This window comes from Sebastes umbrosus, chromosome 3 (assembly GCF_015220745.1).
Source record: "Sebastes umbrosus isolate fSebUmb1 chromosome 3, fSebUmb1.pri, whole genome shotgun sequence".
In the NCBI taxonomy this organism is placed as follows: Eukaryota; Metazoa; Chordata; class Actinopteri; order Perciformes; family Sebastidae; genus Sebastes; species Sebastes umbrosus.
Window position 1 is genome coordinate 34031154 of NC_051271.1, and position 10613 is coordinate 34041766.

The window sequence follows — 10613 nt, forward strand, 5'->3', positions numbered from 1 at the left end:
TATTAGTGCTTTAGGGGTTCTCTGTGAGGTTAAGGTCCTCAACTAACATTGAAAGCTTCATAGCATTCTTTTTCTTCATATGTTTCAGAGATGAAAAGTAAAGACACAGCCCCTTATGAAAAACATAGAAATTTGGTCTTGATTTCAGGAATCTGTTTTTATGTATGAAAAAATTTCCAAGAATGATTATGGAATTGATTGCCAGCTCATGTAACGGGATCTTTCACAATTGTACCAAATAAAACATTTTCCTTTGTTAGATTAGTGGGAGCTTACTTTTACACAACCAGCCTGGAAGATTGTGATAAATAAGATCCCCTCCAGACTTGTTTTTAAGACATATAAAAAATACATTCTGTTAAGTTTTTTGTCTCTAAAAAGTTCAATTAACTTATTAAAAAAGATTAAAATACATCTAGTTCTCCAATATCTCCTCCAATGTCCTCCAATTTTAACTCCGATCTATTTGATTTAATTTAAATGATCTATACAGTAGCACAATACATGTTATTCTTAAGATAATTCTGCTTTACCAACTTCTTTGAAGCTTTTAATGAAGCTTTACATAAATCAGGGTATTTCCCACCAAAAATCTTAACAACACAGCATAGTGTGAGCTGTGCTTGGTTTCCTACTGTCCAAATGTGGCAATAAGTTCTCTTTTCATGTAAATAATGCTAAAAACACAAAACGTCTCCCTCTCACTCACATCTGAACTGTCACAAGAGTCTCTAAAAAAACTAGGAGACAAATATACATATATGCAAATACACAAAAACAAATAACCCCCTCCATGTGGAATAATGGCATTTCTGGATCTGAAATGATAATTTCATATAAAAATATATAAAAAATCAAAGTAAAAATCAAAGTAAAAATCAAAGGAATTGGTGAGAAAAAAACATTGCTGCCAATCTAGGATAGCCCATCCAAGAGATTATTCAACCACCTTAAAATGCAGTTAAAATAATACTCACCACTATCATGAAGACTTTGGAGCATCACTCAAAGCAAAGCAGAAGTCAGTCAATGCCATGGGCACCAGTTGTCTATTTAAAAAAAGATATCAAATGTTAACATTTGAAACCAGCCTGGAAGATTGTCACAAATCTATCAGAAATAAACTATTCACATGTTACGAACTAAATATCTAAAATCCCCCATAACTCCCAAAGCAAAAGAAATCCATTTTAAAATATCAAACTGAGTGTATCCATCCAGTGATTTGTTGCGACAACGATTTGGAATTGAAACCAATAACTGTGTATTTTGTGATGATACAGAAACTACTGATCATTTATTTTTTCATTGTATGTATTCTGTAGCTTTATGGCTTTATGATATTCATGACTGGCTTTTCCCAAAAGCTTCTCATCTGGGAAACTTCTCTCAAAAGGACATTGTTTATGGTCTTGTCATGGACAACAACAAAGAAGACTTTCTGGTGAATAACATTCTCATTCTTGGAAAATTTGATTTGCACAAATCCAAGTATATGAAAGTGAAACCTAGGTTTAATGTGTTTCATTCTGAGTTTCTTTCTTAAATAAAAGCCCTTAAAGTCATGAAAAACAAAAATGCATTGCAACTTCTTAGTATAATAGAAGAATATGAATTACAGGTACAGCCCTAGCTCTTTATTTAATTTATTATTATTTTCATGTATAATTTTACATATTTGATCTGTTTTTGTTCTGTATGCACCTTGTCCTTTTACTCTAATATAATTATCTATGAGCCATGTTTGTAAATTTGAATTTGTTCAATAAAAAAAAGAAGCCTGGAAGATTGTGATAAATAAAATTAAAGATCCCCTCTAGACATGTTTTTAAGACATATAAAAATACTTTCTGTTATGTTTTTTGTCTCTAAAAAGTTCAATTAACTTCCATAATTCTGCATACCAACTTTTTCGAAGCTTTTGATGAAGCTTTACATAAATCAGGGTATTTCCCACCAACGTAAATCTAGGATAGCCCATCCAAGAGATTATTCAACCACCTTAAAATGCAATTAAAATAATACTCACCACTATCATGAAGACTTTGGAACCTCACTCAAAACAAAGCAGAAGTCAATCAATGCCACGGGCCCCAGCTGTCTATTTAAAAAATAAAACAAATGTAAACATTTGAAAAAGCTATATAATGTATGGGGGATCAAGAATAATGTATAGGCTAATTTGGATGATCTGATTAAATCTGCCCCATTCGTTTGGTAACATCCCTGAATCAATTGTATTCAACATCCTAGAAAAACTTCCAGTTTTGTCAATTTCTATCTCCCAAAAGAAACACACCATATAATGCATCCCTGTCCACATAGGCTACTCTTGTGTACTTTTGGTTTGGGGCTTTTTTTCCCTTGATTTTCCAAATCTCCCTTCTTAAATCTGAACTCTTTATGCTACAGTGCACAATTATATATTAAGGCCTTTCACTTTTCAAGATGACAGTGCCACCGTGCACAAAGCCAGGTCCAGAAAAGAGAGAGTTTTCCCAGTTTGGTGTGGAAGACCTTGACTGGTCTGCACACATTTGGCCATGCATGTATAAAATAACATGTACCCCCACTATTTTAATGATAATTCATCCTGACAGAATGACCTACACCTGCAAAAAAAAACCTTCCCAGTGCACAAAATGTACACACAATCCTCATTTTATATATATAGAGTACAGTCTAGACCTGCTCTATATGAAAAGCGTATCGAGATAACTTCTGTTATGATTTGATGCTATATGTTATAAAAATGAATTGAATTGAATTTTCACATGTATATTGTACAATATTTTATTTATGTCATCACTTTTTATCTTACAACTTATAATACCTACCTACCTTATTATTGTAATTTTATCTTATTTCATCTTTTATATGACTAGTGCTCTTATATGCAACTAGTGCTTTTATTGCTGAGCTGTTCCGTTCTCTCATCAAAAACATTTCATTGTATACCGTTGACCCCGTGTTAACCTACATGTGATGAAAAAAGAAAGAAAAAAAGAAACTTGAAATCAAATCAAGCACAAATTAAGACTGTTTAGGATCTGAGAGTTTGCCAATTGGATCTAAAATCCAGAGAAAAGGAAAGATTACTCTGAGGAATCAAAGATTACCTTAAAGAAGAACTATACAGTGTTGCTGTGAAGAAGGCTGATTTTGATGACCTCAGGACGGATTACCATAACATCTGCACAGATAAAATAATGCTGCCCAGAGGATGTGTCCTTGTAATTCAGTTGACAGCTTGACCTTTAATGTAGGGCCACTCAAAGGCTGCATGGTAACTGCTTTTGTATGTAATATAGCTCAAAATGTGATGAGTGTATTACCATGAGCACTTGAGGATGTGCCCCATGTATGGTCACTGTTAACTTTCCAGACCAAAAACAAACAACGATTGCCCTGCAAATCTCTGGACACTGTCATGTCCATCACAGGATAAACTGTTGTTACTGTTCAGTGTCACCTTTAGGCCAAACTTTTCCATTTTTGCCCTACTTATGGTATGGTTGTCTCTAAATTCTTCATCCATCCATGTTTTCTGGTGTGTAGTGAACACTGCAGCCTCATGGGGCTGCTATTAAGGTTCCAGTCTTGTAGTCCTGGTGAAAGAAGATGGCACAGGAAAGACCAACCTGTGTGGAAGAAAATACTAGAGAAAGAACATGCTGTTAACATATAAAGTAGCATCAAACATAAGATATTTTTTTTATTTCATTGTGATGGATAGTGCACAGCTATTACAACCTTAACTGATTTGTTAAATAAGGAGTCTAAGTTGCTATCTCTATCTCTCTCTATGTTGAAAAAAAAGTTGATGTATGGGAGGCTGCGCTAGCCAACATTTCAGCCCATTAGAATGGGTCAAACTCCAAAAATGCTGGATCCAACATTTCCCATCATGCAACTCAATGGCATCTTTTTGTTAAACCCTCCTGACAGGAATGGATGGATTACTGAATGAGCATACCGGGCACAGTGTGTCAGGGGCCCCCCTGGCCTTCACCTACAAAATGTCACTCAAAGAGACACGTACCAACCAAGAAGAGAATCAAAATGACCACAAAAAAAATAAAACCACTACAAAGAGACACAAAACGACTACAAAGAGATGCAAAACAGCTGCAAAGAGACACAAACAAACCTCAAAGACACTCACAACGACTGTGAAAAGGGAAAAAATAACCACAAAGAGACATAAAATGACTACAGAGAGACACAAAGCAACTACAAAGAGGCTCAAAATGACTACAAAGAGAAACAAAACAACTACAAAGTGACATAAAACAACTACAAAGAAATGCAAAGCAACTACAAAGGGATAAAAAAAACAACTACAAAAAGGGGTAAAACAACAACAGACAAAAAATAACTACAAAAAGACCAAAACAATTACAAAGAGACACAAAACAACCAAAGAGACTCAAAATGACTACAAAGAGACACACAGCAACTACAAAGAGACACAAAATGACATCAAAGAGACACACAGCAATTACAAAGAGACACAACATTACATCAAAGAGTCACAAAGCATATACAAAGAGACTCAAAATGACTACAAAAAGAAACAAAACAACTATAAAGAGACACAAAACAAAGAAAGAGACTCAAAACAACTACCAAGAGATACAAAACAACTACCAAGAGATACAAAACAACTAACGAGAGATACAAAACAACTACCAAGAGATACAAAACAACTACCAAGAGATACAAGACGACTAGAAAGAGATACAAAACCACTACCAAGAGATACAAAACAACTACCAAGAGATACAAGACGACTAGAAAGACATACAAAACAACTACCAAGAGATACATAACAACTACCAAAAGATACAAGACGACTACAAAAAAGATACAAAACAACTACCAAGAGATACAAAACAACTACCAAGAGATACAAAACAACTACCAAGAGATACAAAACGACTACCAGGAGATACAAAACAACTCCTAGGAGATACAAAACAACTACCAAGAGATACTAAACAACTACCAAGAGATACAAAACAACTACCAAGAGATATAAAACGACTACCAGGAGATACAAAACAACTACCAGGAGATACAAAACTACCAAGAGATACAAAACATCTACCAAGAGATACGACTACCGAGACATACAAGACGACTAGAAAGAGATACAAAACAACGACCAAGAGATACAAAACAACTACCAAGAGATACGACTACCAAGAGATTCAAGACGACTAGAAAGAGATACAAAACAACTAAGAGATACAAAACAACTACCAAGAGATACAAAAAGACTACAAAGAGATACAAAAAGACTACAAAGAGATACAAAACAACTACCGAGAGATACAAAACAACTACCAAGAGATACAAAAAGACTACAAAGGGATACAAAACAACTACCAAGAGATACAAGACGACTAGAAAGAGATACAAAACGACTACCAAGAGATACAAAACAACTACCAAGAGATACAAAACAACTACCAAGAGATACAAAACGACTACCAAGAGATACAAAACAACTACAAAGAGATACAAAACGACTACAAAGAGAGACAAAACAACTACAAAGAGATACAAAACAACTACCAAGAGATACAAAACAACTACAAAGAGATACAAAACGACTACCAAGAGATACAAAACAACTACCAAGAGATACAAAACAACTACCAATAGATACAAAATGACTACAAAGAGATACAAAACAACTACCAAGAGATACAAAACTAATACAAAGAGATACAAAACAACTACAAAAAGGGGCAAAACAACAACAGCCAAAAAATAACTACAAAAAGACTAAAACGATTACAGAGACACAAAACAATCAAAGAGACTCAAAATGACTAAAACGAGACACATAGCAACTATAAAGAGACCAGAACATCTACAAAGAGACACAAAGCAACTACAAAGAGACTCAAAATGACTACAAAGAGAAACAAAACAACTACAAAGAGACTCAAAACAACTACTAAGAGATACAAAGCAACTACTAAGAGATACAAACGACTACAAAAAGGGGCAAAACAACAACAGACAAAAAATAACTACAAAAAGAACAAATCCATTACAAAGAGACAAAAAACAACAAAAGAGGCCCAACAACCACAAAGTCTGTGTGTCTTGCTCCTGGTAGGAGAGGTGTTGAGGGCCTTTTGCATGTCTGTGCCCAGGGGCCTGTTGTAGGTAAACACCTACTGTATGTCTTTCAAACTCCATTCCAACTTCCTTCCTCATAACCCTAACCCTGTAATTACTATCCAATCCAAGTGAGATAACCCTGATGACATCACTATGACAGCATCAGGGTTATTTTCTCAGACTTTGGGAAGCTCCTCCAGAGCCACAGAAAGACATTATACAACTCTCTTGGCAGGCTGAGTAGCACTCCTTGCGACGAGCAAACTTACATGATGTGAAAAATTGGTGAGTGCCCCTCCTTGATTGGTGTAACATTTTGATTAACTTCATCGCTCCACACTCAAAACTACTGTTTCAATGCAAAGTGGGGAAATAAATGTAGCAGCACAGTGAGCAGTACGAAGCTTTTCTCAGTTCCTGCCAGCGTCAACTAGAGGGCACCACATCGACAGAAAAGAGGTGAAACCACATCACTGCTCACAACCAGACTATTTGTTGTTTATCATTAGCCAACAAGCAAACGTCGTACTACTTTGAAGTTGTGAGGGAGAATAGACAGTTCACTAAGCATGTGTGTAAGTGTGCGTGTGTGTATTGTATGCCGTAGGCTACATATACATGTGCAGGTTATCTTAAACAAGCCGGGGAAGCATACAGAGCACTTATCCCACAGTCTGATACTCTCCATTTAAATAACTCAATGAAACAGAAAGATAAAGTCATCTGAAGGTAATTAGAAATCCGTATGTGTGTGTGTATGTGTGTGTGTGTGTGTGTGTGTGTGAGTGAGAGAGAGAGAGATTTTCATGGTGTTTTATTCATGGTGTGAGACAGCCTAGGCCTTGCTCTGCTGTTATCTGGTGGCCTCCTAGTCCTCCACCACCACAATGGCTCCTGCTACCACATTCATCAACTTGACACCACACACACACACACACACACACACTTTCTCCCTCTCACTCCACACTATCCCATCCCCTGTTCCCTCGTTCCCCCTCCATATGTCTTTCCACTCCACATTTCTCCAGCTGCATTTCTTCACCTTATTACTCTCCGTGAGGGAGAGAGGGAGAGTGAATGATTCTTCTAACTCATCTCCCACTCTTTGTGACACATCATTTGTCGTTGTGATTAGAGCCCATAACAGTGCCTCTGGAGTGTGTGCAAGGCTGATGCTGATGGTGTGTGTGTGTGTGTAAGTGTTTGGCTGCAGGAGGAAGCTGGCTGTCATTAAGTTGGACTTGTGGTTGGCTTGTCGTCCGCGCTGCTGACGATCGACTGAGCACTGACGAGCAAGAAAGACGGTTGTGTATGAGTTCATGAGGCCTTTTACGTGCCACATACGAGGGCGGCTGTAGCTCGGTGGGTTGAACGGGTCGTCCTTTAACCACAAGGTTGCTGCTTACTACATTGCTTAGGATGGGTTAAATGCAGAGGTCAAATTTCATGTATTTACCCTGTTCTATTGCATTTACTTCATAACAAGTCGTTGCCAGACACTTTCCGTCAATCTCAGCCATTTATCCATTTTTTCCATACTAACTGACGACCCACGTGGTACCAACGTTGTTTTACTATTGGCTCACAAGCCTTGTTAGAAGTGGGAATGTAATGTCAGATATCTTCCACAGAGATAAACAAAATATTCATCTTGGACCCGCCAACATTTTTTAAATGATTAATTCACATTCATAATTATTTTTTTCAGGAAAAGCCATACTTTTATTTGGTACCTTTCTAAAGGCTCCGTAGACGTATAATTATTATTTTTTTTAATATTCGTCATCGTAAAATGTTATCAATAAGACCTTTAATTGCTGCAAAACTCAGCAATGTCACTTCTGCACTGTAAATTTATCTAGCTTTTAAGCCACGCTAGCGACAGACGGTTCATTACTTCATCACTTCATCACTGGTCTAGACTAAAATAGCTGAACAACTAGCCTATTGGATGGATCGCCATGAAATTTGGTACAGTCCTTTTTGTCGGAGGATGAAGCCCTTTGACTTTGGTGATCCTCTGACATTTTCTCTAGCACCACCATTTAACCAATTTTTATTTGTTCACTTTATTATTTTAATTTACATATTCTCCTTACTTCTCTCTCTTGACATACTACTAATTCTTATTTTGGAAAGTAGTCATTTTAGCAATTTATCAAGTACAAATACTTGCTAGTTTTAGCCTCTCAAATGTGCAGCGTGTTTAAAGCTAGCATTGGTAATGTTGAGAAAGTAGCAAGAGTACGTTCGATTTTAAAAATTATCCAACCGAAAAACCCAGCCCAATGTTGCCAACTCGTTTCCAATGAAAGTCGCTAGAAGCAATAACTCCTAGTCGCTAAATCTAGCGAGAAAGTTGCCAAGTCGGCAACACTGTACAGAGCGTATAAGCCTTACTGTTTCCACCCGGATGATAATACAGCTACACCAAATGTCGTTTCCCAGCGGATGAGAGCTGTTCGCGACACAACGGTTTGAGCTGCGCTCGCCGCACATCACACCGCGCAGCGCCCAAAGTTGGGCTTTGCTTGACGCAGCGAAAAGCCGTCATGACGCGACGCAAGCCGTTGGAAATAACGTGTTTTAAAGCGCAGTGGTGTCGTTGACGCGTTGTATCTGAAAGGACCTTCAGTGGCTGAGAGACGGAGAGAGAAATGGAGAGTACTAAGAGAAAGAAATTCTCAAGCAGGGGCAAAAAATAAAACTGATGAATATTAGTTGATGCCAGAGATTCCCACAAGTTCACACCAGAGGGCCGAATTATTCAGTTTTCTTTCCTGAGACTTAAAAGTAAAATGAAAAGTAGGCCTATTTAACATTAAAATGCTGTTGCAGAGTACTTACTGTATTATTTTGTTATTTTCATTCTTTAAAAGTCATCAGAATGCAGGAAACAAAGTCTCTGAAACTTGAAATTTTTCCAGTTTGGCAAGAATGTGTAGCCCATCCAATCGTTTAATTCGGGCCAAATTAAATGATTGTTACCGTCCTGAGACAGCCACAGTTATCAGATTTTTTTCTTTTTTTTGTCATAGCATATTGATTGCTGTCGGGATGTAATGAGGATTTTCAACAAATATAACAAAAAAAAAGTTTTGAATATTACCAACCCTAGCTTTAATTTATGTGATAGATATATAATGATAAATACATATATATACAATAAATAAATACATATAATAAAATATTTTTGTGTTTCTGTCTGTTGGAACTGTGGTCATGTGCGATAAGCATTTCATTATTTTTGTCACTTTATATAATAAATGGTTAATTGAAAGGAGCAGAAGATTTAGTGATAAAGGAAATAGTTGTTTAGCCCCGCAGCCGTTCTGGTCTGATTGGATTTGTGTAGAAAACCTGAGCTTCAATCTTCCAGGCTGCCGGTATACTATCAACAGTTGCTCTACTTTTTCCACACCAGTAATGAACACCTCAACATCGCGCTCTCTGGAGATGTTAAGGTGTGTGCTTGGGGGTGGATTGTAGCAAACACCCCCAACTGCAGCCTCCCTCCTCCACCCTCTACCCCTTCACTCCCCATCTTCCTCCTGTCCTGTCCTTCATCCTCCCTCATCCTCTCGTTTTTCTCTGTCCTAGGTGGTGTCGCTACTGAACATGAGTAATGATGTTGTCATCTCTGTTAGTCTCCATTTATCAATGTCAAATGGGAAGCAGGAGTGTGGTGTGTGTGTGTGTGTGTGTGTGTGGTGTGTGTGTGGTGTGTGTGTGTGGTGCTGGTGGGTGGGGGGCAGAGAGTGGAGGAGAAACGAGGCAGCTAGAGGTAGAGGGGAAAGGAAAGATGTAGCAGGAATGTGAGGAGAAGAGGTAGAGGAAGGTGGCCGTGATGAAGAGGAGAGATGAAGAAAAGGGGCGTGGCTGACAGAGGATGAGGAGGAGTGAGTTTGAAAGGGGTGGAAAAGATGAATTACAACAAAAAGGTTCTGGCCCTGCGTGTGGTCTGTCTGTCTGTCTGTCTGTCTGTCTGTCTGCTGACACCAACGGGGAGCCCGTGATTCATCGTCGCTATTACTGCCAGACAGAATTAAGGCTCTGCTCTTTAGCATATGCAAGTCTAATTATGCAAATCAGGTCTGTTAGACAAAACATTACTACAGCAGTTAGTCAGTCTGGTTTTAGGCGCTACATGAATGTGTGTGCATTTGTCTCCGTCAGTGTTGCAACCCTGAAATGAAATGAAATGACTTGCTTGTCAAGCTAACCGGGTAATATTGATGTTGCTGTGTATTTGCAGACGACATGTTGTGTTGTATGGAGCCCAGAAATGGACAATAACCGCTAACCATTGATAACATACATTGAAACTTACTCTTTTTTTTTTTACTTGTCTTCCCTATTTTCCCCATACAACATTTCCTTTTCATCACCATGTTTCCAATATTACCGGTACATACGAGTACTTTGCAAAAAAGTCAAGGCCCGCCCCCTTTTAGGGCATAGAAAACTGATCTCAT